A 17,486-nucleotide genomic window follows, 5' to 3' on the forward strand; every position below is an offset into this window, starting at 1 on the left:
CCATCCTAAGAGGTTTATAAGAGAGAAACTGAACATGGGGTATATGGGACTTCTCTATCTTCTCAGTTTTTCAGTAAATCTAAAGGTTTTTAAAAATGAAATATACTTAAATAATAAAATGTGTTTGAATGAAAGCCTTAGAAATGGGAACTGTTACCACAGAATAAACCGACAAACGTTGCCTTTGGTTCCTTTTATATAAAGAAATCCAAATTTCCAACGTTTCTCCACATTCTTCTTAGACTACTGAGATGCTATAGAGATGGAAGCAGGACCTAACTAATGGTACACAGAGTGACTAATCTCCTTCAATCCTGTCCCCCTAAATAAGAGGGATGTACAGCATCAATACCAAGTTCCTGCAAGCCCTACTGCTATCAATCAAAAGCTATACTTTTCTAAGTTTCTAAATTGGACTGTGTGAAAGTCGTATGAATTTTAGTGGCTATACCAGCTGCCAAGTCTTGAGTTCTGTGCTGCAAGGAGGGTGCCGAGGGAGTGTACTTGTAAATCCAGCACCCAGCATCTCAGCAAGTTTTATGTTGATGTCAAGTTTCGTATTTTCAGCACTTCTTTCAAAACAAATCCTTAAATGCTCCCTCATGGACACGCAAAGGAAAATGAGTGGCAGTTTTATTTTCTGTAATGTGTGTGTTTAAACAATAGGTGTGGTTATATGTATTAGGTTTTATGATTTCTTCTATAAAGGACTTGGAAGTGTTAGGCTATTTCAGATTCTTTTAAGAGTATATCTCCCAGTATTTTATTGAAATAGACAGAATGGAAAATAAAAATAAACATAAGGCCAAGAAAATAGCAAAGGGGAATGAAATCATGCTTTCCAATCCATCAAAATACAGGTAATGATTAATTAATGTTAGGATTTTTAAGTATCTTACACTATTAATTTAGAAAAAGAACATTTCTTAATTACTCTGTCTTCACTAGGTATATATCTTCAAACTTCTTGATGTGAAAAAGCAAAATTCCATCAAGTTCATTGCAAACATATATTCTTTTGAAATATTATGTCTGATTTAGGGAGTGAGTTTGCTGAGCTATAGAATTTGTGTTAAAAACAACAAGGAATCAGGTCAAACGTTCTCAAATGGAACAGCTGGCAATTTCTCTCCCAGTCCGTTCTGGAGCACAGCCAAAGCTGCCTGCAGCCATCAGCCTCATTTATGGAGGGCTCCAAACACGGGTCAGTGTTTGTGGTGGCTCTTCAGTGGTCCTTTCCCTGCCTCCACCTGTGCAGCCCCAGGGATGTCATCTGGATTTGGGATTAAACCTTATCACTATCCTATCTACTCCTCAAAGGCAAGGTGATATAAAATACTCATATCTCCTGCAATTGTAACTGGGAGAGACCAAGGATCCAATTATGAGGTGCTTTGGGAAACGTGGAGCACTCTTCAAGCCTTTTTAATAGGCATGTTTAGGTTCATAAAAAATTCATTCATTATTCTTTTATTCACTTAAAAAATTTATTACCACCTATCATGCTCCAGGTACAGTTTTAAACGCTGGAAGGAAAGAAGATAAAAATGTATTTTCTGACAGAGATAAGAACAGATGAATACTTGCAGATTTATCTCATACTTTTTAAATAGTGATTTGTAATTTATTGAGTGGAGATATTCATGATGTATTCATTCATTCTCCCACTGATGGATCTATCAGGTTTTCCACCCTTTTTTCTATCACAAATATTGCTACAGTGAATCTTATGTGTATATATTGGTGCCCCTATGCAACTAAGTGTACAAGTCAAATTTCTAGAACTACTTAGCCAAAGGATTTGTATATTTTTAGTGTTGATAGAACGTTTCAAATTGCCCTCTTACAGATCTCCCCTCAGTTTATATATCACCAAGACAAGCTGAGAATTCTTTGCCACAGGCGTATTTAAAAGGCAGATATAGAGACAGACCCATAGAGAGAGAACAGGCTGACAGATGTCAGGAAGGCGGGGGGCAGGGGGTTGGGGCACTGGGTGGGGATGGGGTGAAGGGATTGAGAAAAAAAGGAGAAAAAACTCATGGACATGGACAATAGTGTGGGGATTGCTGGCGGGGGGCGGGGAGGTGGAAGAGGGTATGAGGGGATAAATGGTGATTGGAAGGAGACTTGACTTGGTAAGACCTGAGACTTACCAAGGCACTTGGGGTAGTAAACACATGATACAGTGTACAGATGATGTGTTCTGGGATTGTACACCTGAAACTTGTATAATTTTGTCAAACAGTGTTACCCTAATACATTTAATAATAACATAAAATAAAAGGCAGAGGAGTGGAGCTGTGTAAGACCAGAAAGATCACCTAATCCAAACCCCTTAGCAAATACAAATACTATTTCTGGGGGAGCAGCCACCCTGTTTACTTCAAGGTTGCTAGGTGGCAAATGTGTCCCCGGCTCAAATTTACCAGTTCCAGATTAAGGTGGTTTGTCTTTCAACACAAATCATCTTTCACCAAGTTGGTTGCAAGACTCCCAAGGGCAACAATCCACCTAGCACTTCGGTGGCCCAGTGGCTTCTCAGCACTCTAAAGTCTCAGGAGAAATAAGGACACTCTCCTGTCATTACTAGCAAACACATTTCATTTCTTAACCTTAGGTGTTTCTTCTTCATATCAACCTATTCCATTCTTTTGAAAAGATAAGAGTGGGAACACCTCAGGTGGGATATTTTAAGTTTTTGGCTAAGACCCTTGTATTTTGATGAATTGATTAATAAAGAAGAAATCTCTGCACAAGACCTATTATTCTATTAATGTGGTTGTCTAATATAATTATCACTAGTTATTAGCAAAATATACAATACCAATATTTTTATATATTACTTTAGGAACACTTGACAAATAAAAATATTCTTTTAAACTGATCAAGAAAAGTGGGGCTCACTTTGCTGTGGAGCAGAACTTTGCCTTCAGTTTTCTGATTCAGACTTAAGTGGATGAGATAGAGTCCATTAATTTTTTTTAGTAAATGTTTATTCACAAGTCATGAAATCAAGCTCTTACCTTTACCAAGACTCAGTAAACTGACAGATGCTCTGTATCCAATTACTTTTCTAGACATGCTAGCTTTCCATGGGGGCTATTTCAAGGCCATAATTCTACAGGCAGGTAGAACGCTGGTGCGTCTGCTGAGGACTAATGTCACTGCCTCCTTCACCCTTTCCTGCCCATCCTGCCACCCTGACCTTAGCTCCCTTTCCATCACTGCATACAACAATATTGTAAGATCCTCTTCAATCACACTCCAGGGACCACCTCTCATCTTATTTCACTCTCTCATTTCTTCCTGCCTGCCTCCTCTTCCCCCTTGCACTCTACAAGCCCTACACTCACCACCAGTAACCTCACTCCTAAAATCTACTCTCGTTCTCTACTCCCACTGGTCTCCTCCCTCTAACTTTTCCAGTTGGCTGCCTTAACTCCTCCCTCTGTCTCTTACTTGGTCTCCAATGACCAGTCACCCTCACATTTTCCATTAACAGATACACATTTGCAATGTTCTTGATCTCTGCATATCAGTAACCTACAATTCTGAAACCTACTGTTTCTATTTCACAGAGTGCTAATGTAATCCCACAGTTACTGTGGGTGCAAACTTTCCCCCTTGAAATGCTGAATTTCTGGTAGTCCATTTTGACAGAGAATGGCAATGTCAAGACCCACTCATTACATTTCAATTACCTTGAATGGAAATTTAAATGAAAGCAAGAAGTAGTAAACCTGAAGTGTTGTGTTTAAAACACATTGGGGAGGAAAATGAGAAAGGTAGATTTAAATTATCTTTGACTGAAAAAATCATTTTTGTTTTAGAATCAAACTGCAAAATCTTCCCAACATACAAGTTGCTTTCATATGTTCAAGTTCCTTTCTTATGAAAAGTGAAAATCTTAGAATCTCACAATTACTGGCATAGGCATTTCTTAAGAAGTAGAAATTATACCATGGTGAGCTATTGCAGTGAGCTAGTTACTCAAGTATTGTAACTTAAGTGAACATATCATATATTCACAAATGGTGTAGCTGGAAAGGAGTATGGAGTTTCCTCAAATAATTAAAAATAGAACAACTGTATGATCCAGCAATCCCACTTCTGGGCACATAAATCAGCATCTCAAAGAGGTATTTGCACTCCCATGTTCACTGTAGCATTATTCACAATAGTTAAGATGTGGAAACAACAAAAATGGCCATTGCTGAATGAATGGACAGAGAAAATGTAGTGTATACATAGAATAGACTATCATTCAGCCTTAGAAAGGAAGTCCTGTGATATGCCGCAACATGAATGAACCTGGAAGACATCATGCTAAGTGAATAAGCCAGTTACAAAGGGACAAGTACTGCACAATTCCACTTACATTAGGAATCTAGAAGAGTCAAACTCAAAGATGCAGAGAAGAAAGAGGAGGTTGCTGGTGACTGGGGTGAAAGGAAATGGCGAATTGCTATTTAACAAGTATACAGTTTTAGTTTGGGAAGATAAGTTCTAGAGATCTGTTATACAAACACCGTGCCTATAGTTATGAACAATAAGGTATCATATACATTTAAAACTGGGCTAAGAAGAGGGTAGATCTCATGTTAACTGTTATTAGAACAATTTTTTAAAAATAGTTAACATTCACCAGACTTCTTTGGCTACTGCTGATATTCATGCAAACAAAGGTCAGTGTTTGCTGTTTCTCTGATAAATAGTTTGGGAGAATGAGGATGTGCACTTATGAAAGAACATACATATACAAAATCATGGCCTGACTCTGGGAGCTGGTGCCTGGTTGGAGGAAAGGGAACAGGAAAGTGCAGAATCCCTGGGAGTCAGTGACAAGCACTCTTCCAGTCTTCAGTCACGAGGGAGCCAGGGACACTGGAAAAGGGTCTGTCTCCTCCACCTCTGTTTGGCCATCTGGTCCCCTGTTTTAATAAGCAACTTCAGCAGAAGTAACCCTCATGACTGTTCAGCTTCCTGTCTTTTACCTTCCAATCCTACCCTTTTCCATTCCACTCTTCAAATGCTTCTTCTAGCTTACCACAGAAAACAAATAACTATAAAACTGCAGCTATCCACTAATGTTTCAAAACACAGGTCTCATGTCCACACACCCATGCCCCACCTTCCAGCTACACAAGCATACTTGTGCTGTGACATGGACCCTGGCTTGTGGGGTCCACAACATTGTGGATGAGACACAAGACAAATTCACATGGACTACCAAGTCCTGTGGAGGAAAAGGGACAGCACAGCCACTCTCTCAAGGGGAAAGTGCCTTGGCCCTTTCCTTGACAAGCCTTTATTGCTTTTATGGGCACATTACATTGAGCAGGGTCCTCATTTACTATGCAGAGATTTGCTTTAGGTGGTTACCTTTTACAGAAAACAAAGGAGAGGATGCTACTAATCACATCACAGAAGAAGGATAGTTGCAAATGCAAAGGAAAAGCAGGTTGAACTGATCACACTTGTCCTTGGAAGGTTTAGTATGGATTTTAGGGTTACTTTAAAGATATGCAGTAAATGTTTTCTGCCTCAATTCAAAGTGAGGGAGTTTTAGCAAAAGCAAGTGTTACAGCAGCCTAGGTACAATGCAGGCCTGATTCCCCACAGGAGAACCTATCTGTGGGTGTGGATCCTGTGCATGGGACCTCGCTTTCCACTGGCCTTTCCGAGTGTGAGCAGGGCCCACGCCATGTAAAATGGTCTTCTATAGTGCTGGTTGGATTGAAAAAGGTGACAGATAGTTGTCAGATCTACATAGATGTGATAATACAAATTAAAAATAAAATAATTAAAATGAATATATCAGTGCTCTATAAAAACATAAAATTGGACACTGTTGACTAGATATTATTGACATTATTACAAGTATAAATGAAGTAAAAAGAAAACCAGTTTCTTCACCAATAATCATTACCTTTACAAAGTAAAATACCTTAAAAAGCTATCAACAGAGTCATATCATTCACAGAGCATGTATATAAAATAGTCCTAAGTCAAATTACTAAGGTACAGTCTCTACTTTTTTGCTATCTAATATTTGCTTTTTTGCTCATTCATTAGTGCTTAATAAAGACCCACATCCTCTACCCACCAATTTACCATTTAATTTGATAGATTCTGCTGATGTACCAAAAAATAAAAATTATTGCTATGAGCACTGGCCAGTGTGGCTCAGTTGGTTGGAGTGTCGTGCTGTACAGCAAAAGGCTGGGTGTTCAATTCCCATATGGGGCACAAACCTAGGTTGCAGTTTCGATTCCCAGTCAAGGTACACATGGGAGGCAACCAATCAATGTTTCTCTCTCACATCAATATTTCTCTCTCTCTCTCTCTCCCTTCTTCTCTCTCTAAAATCAATAAGCATTTTAAAAATATAATCACTCTGAGCAATTCACACTTTTGCTTAAGGATGTGGTTCTTAGGAACAAAATATGTCTGAAATCAGTTTTCCAGTAGTGAAATATTCACAAAACCAAGTTAACAATTTACTTAAAACTGCCATTTCATTATTCCAAAGGCAGACCACTTTTTTGGGGGGTGGTGTAGGGGGGTGCCTTATGTCTAAATTAAATTGAGTTTAAAAATCAGATTAACATGTAGAAGAGGCTGCTAGGTGCTGGTGCTGTGGTAGTGTTCTGTTTTTCACCTGGGATCTGACAACCTGGTATATTCAGTTTGTAAATATTTATCAAACCATAATCTTATGACATATTTACTTTTTTGTATTAAGACCATCTTCAATAAGTATTTTTTAAAACTAAACATGCTGTCTTCATATAAAGATACAGGACAGCTGGGCATCTCTACAGATATAATTTACAAACAGTCCATGTGTTTAAATTACTATAATGGTTGCTGCTTGGAATGAAGAAAGGGGAAAATTCAAGGACAAAATCATGTGCCCTGGAAGTGCATTTTTATTTGTGGAGCATGTCTGAACACAGTCAGCAGTCAGCAACAATATCCTTTCTTTTTTCCCCAGCTTTATTGAGATATAATTGACATATAAGGTTGTGGAAGTTTAAGGTATACAAAGTGTTGATTTGATTCTTCTATATATTGTAAAATGATTACCACACAGCATTGCTTAACACCATCATGCCATATAATTATAAACTCTGTTTTGTGGTGAGAATACAGGATCTACTCTCTTAGCAACTTCCAAGGACATAATAGAGTACTATTAACTATAATCACCATGTTCTATATTAGATCCCCAGACTTTATTCATCTTATAAATGGAAATCTGTACCCTCTGAAAAAATGCTTTTAATAATGATTAAAGAAATGAATTTTGCTCTCAGGTAGTGTGGGGGTAGAGCTTTGGCTAGACCTTGCAAAAAAATCTTCTTTGTGACCACTGCAATCTCCAGGAGACTGCACTCAGCAGTAACCAGCTGTGCCTGTCCATCTATCAGGGAGCTCAAGTTCGGAGATATCAGATACAGTTGCCTCCACCTGTTTACAAAGCCACACACCCATTGTCTCTGCCTAAATCCCTTCTCTTCCTTTCCTTCCCCAGGGTATCTCCACTGGACCTCTGGACTCCATTTCACCACTGGTTCTTTCCTCCTGTCTTCAAATAAGCACATATATACCACATTGAAGAAGGAAATAGCTTTAGTTTATTGACCTTTGTATTTGTTGTCATTTTATTATAGTATTGTTGGGATACAATATTATATTAGTTCCAAGTGAACAACATAGTGATTTGACATTTATATACCTTACAATGTGATTACCACACTAATTGTCTGCCATGGTACAAAGTTATCACACTATTATTTGACTATATTCTCCTTCATCTTTTTCACCCATACCCCAAACCCCTACCCTCTAGAGACTATGGGTTTGTTCTTTGTTTCTATGAGACTGCTTTTGTTTTTGCTTTGTATGTTCATTTGTTTTGTTCTAAAAAATTCCTCCTATAAATGAAATTATTTATTTCACTAAAGTCAGACAGAAAGAAAAATACTGCATGATTTCACTTACATTGACCTTTGAATGATTTCCCTCCTTGTACTTGCTGATTGCTTGCCTCTGTGTGAGCTAACCCTTTTCACCCCTCCCCAATGTTCTCTGATTTCTGGATGGGTATCTAGACATTTCCAGGGAAGGAGATTCTCCTCTTGCTATCTTCAGAGATGAATATGGCACGTAGCCAAAGCTACCATATTCAATTGTTTATTTTTTCTTGTTGTTCATATACACCTAAAAGAATTTTGAAAAAACTATGTGCCCCTTACATATTTTTACATTAACATCCCAAATCTTTCATTATTAGTTTTAGATGGTTGCAAAAAAGTAATCTTGTTCATGTAACTTTTGACATTTTAAAATAAAATTGTTAGTTCACTTTTTTCTTTTTTAAAAAATATATTTTATTGATTATTCCATTACAGTTATCCCATTTCCCTCTCTTCATTCCCCTCCATCCTGCACACCCCTCCCCCACCATTCCCCCCCCCCTTTTAGTTTATGACCATGAGTCCACAGGTTCTTTAGATTCTATATTTCTCATACTATTCTTGCCCTCCCCCCATCACTTTTCTGCTTACTGTCTATGCTACTTATTTTCTGTACGTTCTCCCCGCTTCTCCTCCTCTCACTCCCCTGTTGCTAACACTCCATGTGATCTCCATTTCTATGGTTCTGCTACCAATCTAGCTGTCCTCTTAGTTTCTTTTGTTTTAGGTGTGGTTGTTAATAACTGTGAGTTTGCTGTCCTTTCACTGTTCATATTTTTTATCTTCTTTTTCTTAGAGAAGTCCCTTTCACATTTCATATAATAAGGGCCTGGTGATGATGAACTCCTTGAACTTGACCTTATCTGAGAAACACTTGATCTGCCCTTCCATTCTAAATGAAAGCTTTGCTGGATAGAGCGATCTTGGATGTAGGCATTTGAATTTCATGACTTGGAATACTTCTTTGCAGCCCCTTCTTGCCTGGAAGGTCTCTGTTGAGAAATCAGCTGACAGTTTGCTGGGCACTCCTTTGTAGGTGACTTGTCCCCTTATCCCTTGATGCTTCTAGAATTCTCTCCTTCATTTTAATCTTGGCTAATGTAATTATGATGTGCCTTGGTGTGTTTCTTCTTGGGTCCAACTTCTTTGGGGCTCTCTGAGCTTCCTGGATTTCCTGGAAGTCTATTTCCTTTGCCAGACTGGGGAAGTTCTCCTTTATTATTTGTTCAAATAAGTTTTCCACTCGTGGCTGTTCCTCTTCCCTTCTGGTACCCCTATAATTTGAATGTTGGAATGTTTAAAGATGTCCTGTGTTACAGACCCCAGCCCACAGAGTCTGCCTGTTGTGGAATGCACAGGTGACAACAATCCTGCGTGGAAAAGGGGAACAGACACGACTACTCTCTCAAGGGGAGAGTGCCTGTGGTGCCTCGGCCACTCCCTCAAGAGGGGAGTGTCCCAACCCTTGCCTAGACAGGCTTGTATTGTTTTCCTGGGGTCTAACATCAAAGAAAGATTTATTATCTATCACACAGAACATTATTGTCTACATTCTAGGTATAATCAAGGAAATGAAAATAACATGCAGAGGGGAATGGCCATGAGCTGATTAGCTCTGTCCTTGGGAGAACTCATACAGGCTTTGGAAATTAACTTGAAGATAGACAATACATATTTGTTGTTTTAGACCAGGGTGATGGAGTTTCAGCAAGGGCAAGTCATAACAATCTGTATGCATTTTCTAGGCCTGATTTCCATGGGAAAACTGGGTTTGAAGATCTGGCTTCTGCCCACCACTTCACATCTGTAGGTTTTCCACACAGAGCTGAGTCACATTTGCCAGGCCAAGACAAACCGGTCCCCTACAGTCCTGGAGGTTCCTAAGCCTCTCCTCATTTTTTTGAATTCTTGTTTCTTCATTCTTTTCTGTTTGGTCATTTTTTTTTCTTCCTTCTGGTCCACTCCCTTGATTTGAGTCCCAGTTTCCTTTCCATCACTATTGGTTTCCTGTGCATCTCCCTTCACTTCACTTAGTTTAGCCTTCATTTGTTCCTCTAATCTGTGACTAAAATCAACCAGTTCTGTGAGCATCCTGATCACCAGTATTTTGAACTGTGCATTTGATAGGTTGGCTATCTCTTTGTCACTTAGAAGTATTGGCTCTGGAGCTTTGAGCTGTTCTTCTTGAGCCATAATATTTTGGTCTATTTGCACCTGTTATGAAGCGTGGAGCCTTAGGTGTTCACCAGGGTGGGTGACCCAGTCACTGGATTGTGATGGTGTATGTGGGGGCGGGATCAGAGAGGGGCAATGGTGCTTGTTCCATGCTCTCTCTCAGATTTCGGTTCAGATTGCTGTTTCTCGCAAGCAAACCGGTCCCCTCTGGTGCTGGCTCCAGGATGTGTGGGCCTGTGCACCCTCCAGGACCCTGTGGGTCTCTCCAACAAACTCTCTGTGAGCCTGGGAGCTTCTCCCGGCACCTCAACCCTGAAAGTTTTCCCTATTGGTGCTTTTAGGCTTTAATTCCCAGCGTTGGGGCCCTGGTTTGCATGGTCTGTCTCACTGCTCGCTCCTTTGCCCGGTTTATCTGTGCACGAATGTGTGACTGCAGTCAGCCGGCCCCCTTGTGCCCCCACTGGGGCATTGCCACCCCACACCTGGGATCTGCCAACCGCTGCCTGTGTGCCTGGGTTGGTCTGGCCACCTTTTCCTGCGTGACCCCTCTCCGCCAGCCGCTGACTCCACCCCTCTTACCGGTCTGGCTGAATGGTTCATTGTTGTCAGGCTTCCATACAGTTCAATTTTCTGTGTTTTGGGTGCATTTTTGTTACTAAAACTTTGCTGTCTTTAACTTTGGTTGTATGAGGAGGCACAGTGTTTCCACCTACGCCTCCATCTTGGTGGGAAATCTAATTCACTATTTTACAGCAGAATCTAAAAATATTGGTAATTGGTTTCCAACATTTAAAAATACATGAAAACCTGGTTGGAGTCTGGTCCTGATGCACCAAGGTTGTGGTTCATTCTCTGGTGAAGTCACACATGGGAACCAACCAACGAATGCATAGATAAGAGGAACAACAAAAATTGATGTTTCTCTCTCTTCCTCTCTCTTCCTCTCTCTCTTTTTCTCTCATTTAAAAACATACATACATACATACATGAACAAGCCTTCTGGTCAAGATGGCAGCATAGGTAAGTGTGGTACTCAAATCCTCCCACAACATTAAAAATACAATTAAAATAAAAGACAATCATCATTCAGAACTGCCTGAAATCTAGCTGAAAAGAAGTCCTACAACTAAGGATATAAGAAGAAGCCACATCCAGGCTGGTAGGTGGAGTTGAGACAAAGAACATGCAGACCCCCACACATGTGTTTTTGATAAAAATCATGCAGAAGGGATATCTTGACTATGGATGTCCCCCAGGTAAAGCAAGGGGGTCCCGGATCCATACCAGGCCCCTGACCCAAGGTTCCAGTGTTGGAAAGAAAAGTCCCCATGACTTCTGGCTGAGCAAACCAGTGGGGATTGTGGCTGAGTTACACAGAGAACTGCTGGAGTTCCAGGTGCTTCTCTTAAATGGCCTATGCACAGGCTTATTTGGACTCACTGGCTCTGAGCTTCAGTGCTAGGGCAGCAGTTCAAAAGCCAGCAAGGACATAAGAGGTGCTTTTTGAAGTGTCTGGCACTAGGGCAAGAGCTAGAGGGGCAGATTTCCCCCAGACAAGAGTGTGGGCAGAGGCAATTGTTCTTTTTTTTGAGCATTTCCCCCACAGTATCTGCAAGTGGGCTCCATATGGGAGTCTTCATCAACCTGGCTATCACTGTTCCCCACCCTAATATTCCCTGAAACTCTATCGCACCCAACTTGTGGGCCCATGCAAGCTGTTTCCAGTGGATTCTCCATAAGAATGGCCTATCTCAGCTCATGACTCAGACTTTCCCAAATTTCTCAAACAAGCAGCACCTGGCCTTAGAATGCCCTATACCTTTCACCAAGTGGTGCCAGGCCTGGCACTAGAGCTGCCAGCCTTAGTTCACAGGTTAGCCTCTCATGAGCACCTCCAAGCCTAGCACAAGCAGTAGCCATCTGAAGGTTGTTTTGTAGGTCATGCTGGGTAGAACACAGGTGGTAACTGACTTTGGCCTATTCTCCTGGGAGGTCCCAGAGCCAGTGAACCCAGTAGACAGCTTCAGACCATGTCAAAGCACCACCCAAACACCTCCACAGCAACACACAAGGGGGCAAACTCAACAGGCACCAGAGCCCCACTGAAGTTAAGTCTTGCTCTGTAAGCACCTGCATAGCTGATCTTCCATGGTGATTGCAGCCAGTACTCCCAGCCCATAGGCCTTGGGGTAAATCCCTCCCATTGATGTGCTCAACTAGAACTGGAGGTTGTGCACAGCCTAGACAGTAGGGGAAGTCACACCTGGAATGCTCAATTCTGACGAGTGGAGAGGCTGTGCCATTGGACCCTCTAAAGCACCTACTACATTAGGCCACTCTATGAAGCCTGGGAGACATAGGAACTTTACCTAATACATAGAAAGAAACACAGGGAGACTGCCAAAATGAGGAAATAAAGAAACATATCCCAAATGGAAGAATAGAACAAAACTGAAGAAAAATAACTAAACAAAATGGAGGCAAATAATCTACTATATGCAGAGTTCAAAACACTGATTTCGAGGTATGGTCTATAAATTTAGGGGAAGGGTAAATAAACTTAGAAGGAACTTCAGCAGCATAAAAAAAGACATGGAAATCATAAAAAGGACCAATCAGAAATGAAGGATACACTAACTGATATGAAGAATATCTTATGCCCCGGCTAGGTGGTTCACTTGGTTGGAGCATTGTCCCATGCACCAAAAGATTGTGGGTTTTATCCCTGGTTATGACAACCTATCAGCCAACATACCTATGTTGTGGGTTCAATCTCTGGTTGGGGTGCATATGGGAGGCAACGGATTGATGTTTCTCTCTCTCCCTTTCTCTTTCTCAAAAATCAATACATATATCCTTGACAGAGGATTAAAAAAAGAAGAATTTATAGGGAATCAACAGTAGAGTAGATAAAGCAGAGAATCAAAACAGCAATTTGGAATTTAAGGAAGAAAAAAACACCCAATCAGGATAGCACAAAGAAAAAAAAGTTTTAATTATGATAGTATAAGGAGTCACTGGGACAACTTTAAGCATACCAATATCTACATCATGGTAGTGACAGATGGAGAAGCAAGAGAGCAAGACATTGAAAACCTATGTGAAAAAAATAATGATGGAAAACTTCCCTAACCTGGTGAAAGAAGTGCACATACAAGTCCAGGAAGCACAGAGTCCCAAACAAGATGAACCTAAAGAGGTCCACATGAAGACACATCGTAAGTAAAATGCAAAAAGGCTAAAGACAAAGAGAGAATCTTAAAAACAGCAAGAGAAAGTAGTTAGTTACCTACAAGGGAGCTCCCATAAGACTGTCAGTTGATTTCTAAACAGAAATTTTGCAGCCCAGAAGGGAGTGGCATGAAATGTCCAAAGTCATGAAAGGCAAGTACCTAAAACCAAGAGTACTCTACCCAGCAAAGCTATTGTTTAGAATTGAGGGTCATGTAAAGAGCTTCCCTGACAAGAAAAAGCTAAAGGAGTTCATCACTACCAAAACATTTCATGTAAAGTCAAAAAGTCTTCTTTAAGAAGAAGCAATGAAAAAATATATAAAAAATATGAACAAGAAATGGTAATAAATACATGTTTATAAACAACTGAATTGAAAAAACAAAATAGCCCTGGCTGGTGTGGTTCAGTGGATTGAGTGCTGGTCTGTGAACTGAAAGGTCGCTGGTTCTATTCCCAGTCTGGGCACATGCCTGGGTTACAGGCCAGGTCCCCCATTGGAAGTGTGCAAGAAGCAACTGATCAATGTTTCTCTCTTTTTTCTTTAAAGATTTTATTCATTTACCTTTAGAGGGGAAGGGAAGGAGAGAGGGAGAGAAATACCAATGTATGGTTGCCTCTTGTGTGTCCCCCACTGGGAGCTGGCCTGCAACCCAGGCATGTGACCTGACTGGGAATCGAACCATGATTATTTGGTTCATAGGCCCGCACTCAATCCACCCAGCTACACCAGCCAGGCTGATCAATGTTTCTCTTGCACACTGATGTTTCTCTCCCTTTATTTCTCCCTCCATTCCCCCTCTTTAAAAATTAATAAGTAAATTATTAAAAAAATAAATGAATAAGCAGAACAGAAACAGACCCATATATATAGAAAACATTTTGATGGTTGTCAGATGGGAGGGGATTTTGGGGGTTGGATCAAAAAGGTGAAGAGATTGACATATACATGTTAGTAGTAACAAAATACTCATGGGGATATAAAATGCAGCATAGGGAATATAGCCAATAATATTCTAATAACTATGTATGGTATCAGATGAGTGAGAGATTTATTGGGATGATTGCTTAGTACATTATATAATGTTTAATCACTGGGTTGTACACCTGAAACTAATATAACATTGTATGTTAATTGTATTTAAAAATAAAAATGATTACAATAGAAAGAATAAAAATATATGAGCGAGGTCATCTATAACAGGCCAAGTGTTCCACTGTTCTTTTTTATTACTCAAAAACTGCATTTTTATTTTATTTCCTTTCTAGAATTTGATCACATAATGTTATTTTGTTTTTATCAAGTAAGCTATTATTCTTCTATACAATAAAATGTGTTCATTATTTGAGATTAATTTATTTCTTGTGAACATGAGGTTCTAAATTATAACTTGTTCCACATTGAGTTATATTACAATTATTACAAGTAGAAGTTTAATGCAAAAAATAGAAATATATGATAGATTTTAACAAATAATCACCAAATATAAATAGTAAAATTATAGTGGAAGGGGCTTTTAAAAATGAAATAGATAGAGCTACCTTTATATGTTAATTAGTTAATAAATTAACACATAAATTTGTGGATAAATATTACTAATTTTGAGAAATAATTTTCAGAATTTATTCTATTGTTATTTTCTTGTTTTATATGTACTTTTTAAATTTTTAATTGTTGTTCAAGTACAGTTTTCTGCCTTTTACTCCCATCTCAGCCCACCCCTCCAGCCCTCTCCACTTGCTTCCATTTCCATCCCTTGCTTGTTTTTGCCCATGTGTCCTTTATACTTGTTTCTGTTATATGTAAGTTTTGAATCCCATTCATAGCAGAGAGGAAATTTTGTCATAGAAATTAATATTTTATTATTATGCACAAAAAGTTATATACCTAAATTTACACAGTAGTACATAAAAAAACTATTTTTAATGGCCAGTTGGTAAGTCAGTTAGGTTTTTTAAAATTTGTTGGAAACAAAGATTTGGAAATTATATGTCTTGCTAATGGATTTGTTTCCCAGTTAGAATTATTCATCCTCTCAATTTGAGGGAATTATGTCAAAAAGCCTTTACCTAGATAGCAAATGCCTATTAATTATACTTGTTATTCTTTCACTAACAGACACATTGTTTAATTTGGTACAACCCAGAAAGGGCGTGGAAAATAGAAATATTGCTAATTTCACCAAATCATTACCAATATGTTTTAAAAATAAGAATATAAGCTTTAAATTTATTTCATAGAAAACTTAGAACAGCAGATTTCACTCACTAAATTTATAGAAAATGTCATATAATCACTAATAAACAAATCCAGACCTCATTGGCAAACCTGCAGGCAAATAGACTTACTTTCTGTCAGAAAAGCATTCTTTTGCTTTTCAGTTCAAATACAGGTGTTACTCATGTCACCTCTAAATTCTAGACTGATAGAGGATGCAACAGAAAATCAGGCACCTCCACTTTCAGTCTTCCTCATCCATTCCCCTTTGTTTTGGTCTCTTGAAATTCTCCCTCCAGAACAATGCTTTTTTCAAGCACAGTTGAGAGCAAGCGAATGTGAGGGCTAGAAATGGGAATTGTTCCACATACCAAGGTGCCCTAATACTTGCTTTGTAAGTCATGCTCCACTCCTAAAAGACGCATGCATAAGGCAGGAAAAGTTATAAAATCTCGATTAAAGGAACTTGTTCAACAGTAACATTTTAAAATCATCCTTTCTTAGTGTTCCCTAGAGGTTTTTATGCCCTAGGTCAGTGCTCCACAGTGACAGTGATGGGTGAGACATGCTTCCTTTTTTGGCAGAGCAGGAGAAGGACAAATTGTGATGGAATGACAAGAACTGGCTCAATGCCTCACCTACAGATAGGTTCTTGGGATTTTTCAATTTAGGCAAGAGTAAGTATGGAAAGTGAATATATAAAAATAGATTGCCTTAGAACTATCCAAGCTTGTGTACCCTTTTGGAAGTCTTCAATTACCCTCAGGAATATGCAAAGCAAGTTTAAAGACTACCAACCTAGGCTAAGCAAATCACTGCCTTCTAATCCCTTAGTCACAGAGATGAGCATATGACAAGCCTATCCAAGAGAGAAATGCTTTTTCTTACCTCTGGACCTGAGTAGGGAAGCATGTAGATCTGCAGGCTGCTGGCAGCCCTTTTAAGACCACAAGGAGAGCCAACCTCAGAGTAAACAACTAACAGGGGAAAGAAGAGAGATAAAATGAAGCTGAAGCTGAGTCCCTGATAAAAACCACTGAACTTCTAGACTAAGCCCTGCTTTATACTAGTCCTCTGTGGCTTTTCTAAATATATTAGCTGACATATTTATTGCCTTAGCTTCAAGTTGAAATTTTTGTTATTTTTAACAAAAAAGATACTAATATACTTCAAGAATGTTTTTGAACAAATAGTCAATGCCCACTGCTTCTATTCCCTTTCCACTTCCTCCCCTGAAATCAGCTTCAGCTAGAGGTACAGGCATGAGTCAATTACCCCTATGTGTGTTCACAGCCCTTCTTAAAATGGCATTTATTCCATTTTATCATGTATTGTCTAGATCCACCATCCCTTACCTGGAATTCTGAAATCTAAAAAGGTCTGAAAAGACAAAAACTTTTATATAGATAAATAGATCTGATAGACTTCCGCCAAGATGGAGGCATAGGTGTAAACACTGCCTTCTCCCACAACCAAATTTGAATACAACTAAGGTTTGGAGAACAAAGACACAGCCAAAGGACAGAAAATTGAATTATACGGAAGTCCGACTACATCTAACCGTTCAACGGGGACAGTAAGAGGAGCGGAGCCAGCAACAAGCAGGGTCGGGCAGGACAGATCCCCTGACCTAGGCAGGCACGCAGGCAACCCGGAACCAGTTGGGGTGCAGGGCAGATTGACCCCGGTCGCACATTCACGCACAGTGAGACGGACCACGCAGGCCCCAGGGGGTGAGGGCTGACGGCAGTGGCACACTCGCGTGCAGTGGGACAAAACGCGTGGGCCCGGTGACGGTGGCAGCTGCAGCACCAGTAGGGGCCGCGGCAGCAGGGGGCAGACGGAACCGCCATTGCTCCTCTTTGACCCTGCCCCCA

Source organism: Sturnira hondurensis, unplaced genomic scaffold, assembly GCF_014824575.4.
Source record: "Sturnira hondurensis isolate 20B ecotype Veracruz unplaced genomic scaffold, ASM1482457v3 Scaffold0019835, whole genome shotgun sequence".
Taxonomy (NCBI): domain Eukaryota; kingdom Metazoa; phylum Chordata; class Mammalia; order Chiroptera; family Phyllostomidae; genus Sturnira; species Sturnira hondurensis.